Genomic DNA, 7,657 nt, shown 5'->3' on the forward strand with positions numbered 1-7,657 from the left:
TATCTATCTCCCCTCCCCCGACTAACGCTATGTTAATAACTCCCCTATATACTTATCCCTTCCTCTGGTTGAAATATAACCATAAGTATCGCTTGGGAATTACTAAGTTTACTGGAAACTTAGTAAGAACCCTCATTTTGCTAAAAAAAACCCTCTTCCTAAGGTGTTTGCACTCCTTCCAAAACAAAAAAACCCCCTTTAAATGCTATTGAACTCATTCTGATGCATCAAGAACCCTTCCAAAACTTTAAAAAGCCTCTTCTGATCGCATTAACCCTCCTCCGATGAGTTTTCCTCTCCTCCGACGCGATATCGCTGTCAGAGGTCGCAGCATGCAATCATTGGCCCGCCCCCTTTATACTTTCCCGATATCGCTTCGCCGATGTGATTTCGTGGTCGGCAGTCGCAAGTTTTTATAACTACATATAGTCGCCCCCCCCTCTCATCTGTCGATGCGATATTACTACCGCATCCGAAAGCATATCGCATCGCAATCCATGCATTTCCGCAATATTTCCCATTTTTGCACAGTCGCATGCCTTGTCACCTTTCCGAAATCGGCGATCACTCCCATCACATCACATATATAAAAGCCATTGCCCTCTGTCCCCGCCGATTGTTGATCTCCAAGTTAAAACCCTGTCGTATTGCCACGTCACCCTGCCACATCACCCTGCCACGTCACTACCATACTGGGACCCCCTGCTGACATCATACTGACGTCATCACTAAAGGAAGGCGCGAAGGGCGCAAACCGCAGCAAAGAGAGCCCGGAATGAAAAACTGAGGCAATTTTCATCGCTAAGAAAAAATGACCAAAATGGAAAGCATCATATCGCTCGGCTACCAGCAGGCCCGAAAACTCGCAGTTTGACAAAAACTCCTCATTTATGATTCCTATTCAGATTGGCCAGCGCCGGTAGCATTCCAGAAGCCACAGAAATCATTTGCAGCAGCCATTCTTGCTTTGAAATGGTAGAAAAGGGGCGATTTGACAGTTTCAAACACGTTGAGGGAGAGAAAATGGCCCGATTCAAATGTCAAAGAGTATCAGAGGAAAGATGAATCCTTGATTAAATTAAAGAGTATCAGTGAGGCAGCAAAGAGTATCAGATCGAAGTGGGTGAACATTAAAGGCCCCCAAGCAAAGTCAAAGAAAGCGGTAAAGCCATTTAAGGACTCTCAGATCACAGTTAATGCACATCAGAGCCACTCAAGAGTAGGGGATCAAAGCCCAAAGCACAGTTATGGCTAAATGAACCGCACAGAGCCATAAGGACAGATTTCAAATCATTTTCTTGAGGCAGCTGCCACAGTGCAGCACTTAGATATCTTCTTGCATTAATTCCACAACAAGATTAGATTAAAGAAATCATTTCCCTCAGATCTGTTTAAAGATCCGCTGTAATGGATATTTTTAGATATATTCCCTATATAAACCACCCTAATTCATTGTTTAAAGGGTTGGTTGGTTAATGCACCCCAAGAAAGACTCGCTCTGTATATCTGATATGTTTTCTTTAATAAAAGAATGCTGAAAAGCTTGGAGGATGGATTGTCTGATGTGTTGTTACTGTTCTGAAGAATGAATATGGAATTCTTGTGCTGCAACATGATCCAATAAGTGTCTCTTATCTCTGTTTTAAATTCATACATGTTTTTATCATACATATATCACCATCTAAGTTACAGAAAGAAAGATTAGCTTAGAATTTGTGTGGCTGCACTCTATGCTCAGTTTCTGTGACTTCTATATGTTTTCTTCTGATTCAGGCATAAATATGAATTCCTCATGGCTCGTATTTGCTCTGTTTCATTCATGTTTGACGGTTATCTAGGGATTCTTTATTGCTCCTAGATAGAGCTCATTCACCTTCCCTCTGTTAAGCCGAATGAGAGATTCTTAATTGCCTCTCATTCCTTAGCCTTCAATCCACCTCCATTTAGCTTGAAAGTTGTTTCATGTGTATCTATCTTGCTCCATATTCCTCTTGTGACCAAGAAAACGCACCAGCAGTCCTACTCCATGACTCCATGCCCAATGGTTTTAAACTCTCATACTATACCTGCCTCTCTACTTGAAAGCATCATCCTTCCCACCAAAACTCAAAAAAAACCCTTGAACTCAAAAACTAGCCTAAAATCATCATCAACAAAGCTAAATCATTAAGAGAGAGCCCTCTCTGATTGCAGGTGGGCTAGAACCTGCAGTCCAAAGATTGGTTTGTGGTTACCTCGGCCGTATCCCTTAAGGAGCTTCGGGACAACCTGAGTGATAACATAATGGCGACTCCGCTGGGGAACAACCTCAGATAATCTCACAAATCAACGCTAAAGCTCCACTGGGGAAGAATCTGACCTTCAAAAGGTTCTTTCTAACCCATTTTTCTTAGAAAGATCCCCAAGAAAGACAAGTTAGAAGCTGGCTCCTAAAAGGAATTCACGTTATACAAGGTCAAACCCAGACCCAAATCCCCCAGCTGCTTTTCAAAATCCCAATTTAATCCCAAGGAACTTCAGGAAACTAGAGCGGAGAGAAGATTTTGCTGATTCTAGTCCTGAAACAGTCCAGCCAAGCTGTGGTCCAACCCCTGTCAAAGTTTTATTTCGTTCAACCCCTACTTCTCCTGGTTCATCATCCACGCCTCCATTCACTGCACATACTCCCATTACCACTATTATTACCGTTGTTCCACTTATACCTGTTAATATGGCTAATAGATATGCACCCCTACAATTGCCTGCTAACCTCGGGGCTATGCCTCAGGATTACCAGACTAAAATAACTTATTTTGATGGCACAAGTGCCTGCACAGCCCTTCAACATACAAAGAAAATGCAAGATTACTTTGAAAGCTATGAGATTGACGACGATGGGGTGAGAATGAAGATTTTTGTCCAAAGTTTGACAGGCGATGTCAGGACTTGGTTTAGAGCACTCCCAGCTAATTCCACAGCAGACCCAGAAGCCTTGTACCAGTCATTTATCAATAGATGGGAGAAAAGAAAGACCCCTTGCACATACTAGCCGAATACGAACAATTAAAAGAGGCCCTCAAGAGACTGTTTTGGACTATTGTGCAAGATTCAATAATGTCTACAATGCAATACCACAGAACTTAAGACCTCCACTTGACTTTGCCTTGTATAAATTCTCTGATGGTTTCGACCCAGATATGGCCTACCAGTTAAAAGAAAGAGCCCCTAACAGCCTTGTCGAAATGCAAAATGTGGCTGTCACTGTGGAGGAAAATTTAATTGCCAAAAGAAACAGAGCTAGAACAGAGAGGAGAACAACCTTTAAGGAAGAACCCTCAGCCATAGACCAAAAGCTGGATGCCCTTATCAGTGGCATGCATAGGCTAGTAGACAGAGTGGACAACGTTGAGAAAAAATCATCATGGGACGGGCAACAAACCAACACTGTTAGGAACCCGAACTTCAGAAGGAATCAAAACCCAAATGCTGGAAGGGCGAGCCCAGACCATGAAATAAGGCCTCCTTTCTAAGAAAATTACGCTGAGACATCAACAGCTAATGAGCCCATGGAAGACACTCACATAAACCTAATGGGTTTGAAGAACGAGCAACATGTCTTCTTAACTAAAGAAGACCAAAATAACGATAACATGCATCAATGCCAAACTCAAACCCAAGAATCTTTCGACTTTGAACAAGCCTATGACCCAGCCGTTTATGAGCTAAACAAGCAATATAAGCTAAGAACCAGAACGATTGATGTGCCCAAGCCCATCAAACCAAAGGAAAAACAACATCCCGATAAAATCAAAGGCAAGGTCGTTATAACAAAACACGTTGAACAATTTATCCCAAACCCACAGCACGTAACCATAGGTGATATAACTATCGAACAGCCTTCTAAAAAACAGCCTGTCGTGCCTTTTTCCTCAAAGGAAGACGTGCACAGCGTTCCAAAAAGCCTGCCCATAACTGAAAAAACGCAAGCGATCACTCTCCATGACGCTGGAAAACGAGAGCAAATCGCTGATAATTCCAATGAAAAAGAGAAATCTTCCATCATCAACACCAAGACTCCACTGGAAAAGCCATTTAATTTAGAGGCAGAGATTTGAAAACTTAAGATATCCATCCCCCTCTCAGAGCTTGCCAAGCATGATGTTTATAGGCAGCAAATGCAAAGATCGTTACAAATGCCAAAGGTTAAGGATGATGTAAATGTTTTAGATGATACCCCAGAGCTTCTCTTTGGCCCAGAAGTCAATGGAAAAACAGTGAATGGCGCATTTTTGCCATTTTATATCAGTTTGCATATCCATGATAAAATTTTACATAACGCAATGTTTGACTCAGGTGTATCACACAATCTTATGCCCAAAGCGGTAATGGAAAGACTAAACCTTGACATAACCAAGCCATACAAAGATTTATTCTCCTTTGACTCAAGTCAAGTCAAGTGTTTAGGCCTAATCAAAGACTTGTGTGTTTCCTTAGTCCAATATCCTAACAAGACAATCCTCATGGATGTGGTGGTTGTTGACATTCCACTGAAGTACGGCATACTCCTATCAAGATCTTGGGGAGCAAAACTCCAAGGATCCCTCTAGCTAGACCTCTCTTACGCCACTATATCAGTCTTTGGGCAACCAAAAAGACTATATAAAGAAACACTCATGAAATATATGGTGAGTAACGAGGATGAGCCACAAAACTTCCCCATCTACTCAATCCATACTGATATGGATTCATTTATTTTGTTTAATAATGATAGCCGCCCTTTAACTAATGACAAGCCTTTGGCTCTAGAACAACAAGCACACATCAATGAAGAATCGGTTGCACATACCCATGAGACTGTCACAACATCCAATGCAACCAGCACACAAGAAGAACCTCGCCAAACACGAGACTCAGGTCCGCCCAACCCTAAAATGACTGAAACTCTCAATACTAACCACAAGCAAGAAATGACATGGTATTTAGAGTTTGATGGTTCAGTAAACAAGTTAGGAGCAGGGGCTGGAATATGGATTCACAACACACATAACAATCATGCACAAGGTCATGCATATAGACTAAATTTCAAATGCACCATCAACATGGCCGAGTATGAGGCACTCCTCTTAGGTCTTAAGCTGCTCAGAGCTTTAGGAGCTGCCAAAGTGTCTATTCTAGGTGACTCAGACCTAGTAATCCAACAAATGAAAGGCAACTTTGTTACTAATGACAATAGAATGAGGGCCTATAGGACTGCTGCCATTAGTATACTCAATACTTTCACTGAATCCAAGCTTGCCAAGATCTCAAGAGATCATAATATTCATGCACACAACCTAGCCACTTTTGCTAGTACATGCAAGCTTCCCTTTGAGCCAAATCACCATTTCACTGCCAAGATAAAACATATGCCTGCTGTCCCAAATAACGTTAAAGATTGGCAAGTATTCGAAAATGATACCCAGATTAACAATTTCCTCACTCTTGAGCATGAGTTTTCAAATATTAATATTGACATGGATGCTATGACGAATGAACAACAAAAAACAAATGAAAATCAGCAAGCTGTAACCGCTGTAACAGCCAAACAAATGCTAAACCCAACTGTTTTTGACAATGCAAACATAGAAGAGCTAAAACAGATGCATTTGGAGGAAATAGCCGAAACAGAGGCTGAGATCATTGATCTAAAATATAACATTCTCCTTAGTGGCCTCACTCCATTAGAAGATATGTTTGATGCAAATGATGTTCCCAAAAAGCCAAAAATTCAGCCCTTAAACACCGCTATAGAAGAACATAACATTGGGACAGCAGAGAAGCCCAAAATGATCAAACTATCTCAATCTTTGCCACACGATCAAAAGCCCAAATATGTTGACTTGTTCAAAGAATTCCAAGATGTATTTGCTTGGAGTTATAAGGACTTGAAGTCCTATGACACCTCAGTGATCCAACACACCATTCCCTTAAAACCAAATCAAAAGCCTTTTAAACAGAAACTAAGGAGAATCAATCCTATTCTTCTCCCGTTGATTGAAAAGGAAGTGAAAAGGATGTTTGAAGCAGGTATCATAGCACCCATCAGATTTTCTGAATGGGCATCCAATTTGGTTCCCACAAGAAAGAAAACAGGTGAGATTAGGCTATGTGTAGACCTAAGAAATTTAAACCAAGTCTCCCTTAAAGACCACTACCCACTGCCAAAAATGGACCACATCCTACACAGAGTAGTGGGGTCATCAAGAATCTCTTTGCTAGATGGCTTTTCAGGTTTTAATCAAATACTAGTTCACCCGGATGACCAAGACAAGACAACCTTTACCACACCGTGGGAAACATTTAAATATGTGAAGATGCCTTTCGGACTTAAAAACGCTGGTGCTACCTTTCAAAGGGCAATGGATATTGCATTTGCCAAGGAAATACATAATTTCCTAGTTGTCTACCTCAATGACTTAACCCCTTTCTCCAAATCTGATCAAGAGCACCTAAAACATTTGAGGCAAATATTCATGACATGTAGGAAATACGACATTTCCTTGAACCCCAAGAAGTCTCTCTTTGGCCTTGAAGAAGGTAAATTACTAGGCCATATCATCTCAAAAGATGGGATTAGAATAGATCCGGAAAGGATCCAAGCCATCCTCCAGATCCCATTTCCAAGAAATATAAAAGAATTGCAAGCATTCCTTGGGAAGATCAATTTCCTAAGAAGATTTATCCCAAATCTATCCGAACTGATAAGACTATTAAGCAACATGTTAAAAAAGGATGCCAAGGTAAAATGGTCTCTTGAAACCAAACAAGCCTTTGAAAGTATCAAAACTGCCTTAACTCAAGCCCCTGTCCTCACAAGTCCACAATTTGATAGGGACTTCATCATATTCTCATTTGCATCTGAGCACACAATAGCTGCTGTCCTTTTGCAAAAGGATGATCAAGGAGCTGAAAAGCCAATTGCATTTTTTAGCCGAGCCTTAAGAGATGCTCCTTTGAAGTACCAAATCATGGAGAAGCAGGCCTATGCCCTTGTTAAAGCAATCAAAGATTTCCGAGTTTACATTTTATATTCACATGTGATTACTTATGTGCCAAACGCTGTTGTAAAAGACATATTGACCCAAAAAGGATTAGAAGGCAAAAGAGGTAAGTGGATCGCTAGCATCCTTGAATATGACATTGAAATAAAACCATCCAAGCTCATAAAGGGACAAGGTTTAGCCAAACTGATGTCCAAAACAAACTTTCAAGCCTTAGACATTAACCAACTGGACAATGAATAGGCGCTGGCGACTCCACAGATCAGTGAAACCTTTTTGCAATCCCCATGGTATGCTGATATATGCTTTGTATTGTTAAACCTGTTTGCTCCCCCAGGATTATCCAGAACCAAGAAAATATTTTTAAAGATAAAGGCTTCAAAGTTTTGTGTCGTAGATGCTACATTATTTTGGAAAAATCATGAAGGCATATTTCTCAATTGTTTAAACATGAATGAAACTAACAATGTCATGAAAGAATTCCATGCAGAGGACTGTGGAGGACATCTATATTGGAAATCCATTGCTGATAAAATTCTAAGGGCTAGTTTCTATTGGCCCTCCTTGTTTGCAGATGTAAATAAGTTCACTACCTCGTGCCATAAATGCCAAATCTTTGAGGGCAAAAGAAAGTTTTT

Source organism: Pinus tabuliformis, chromosome 3_1 (assembly GCF_031772625.1).
Source record: "Pinus tabuliformis cultivar Carrire ecotype Pingquan chromosome 3_1, CPIR1, whole genome shotgun sequence".
NCBI lineage: Eukaryota > Viridiplantae > Streptophyta > Pinopsida > Pinales > Pinaceae > Pinus > Pinus tabuliformis.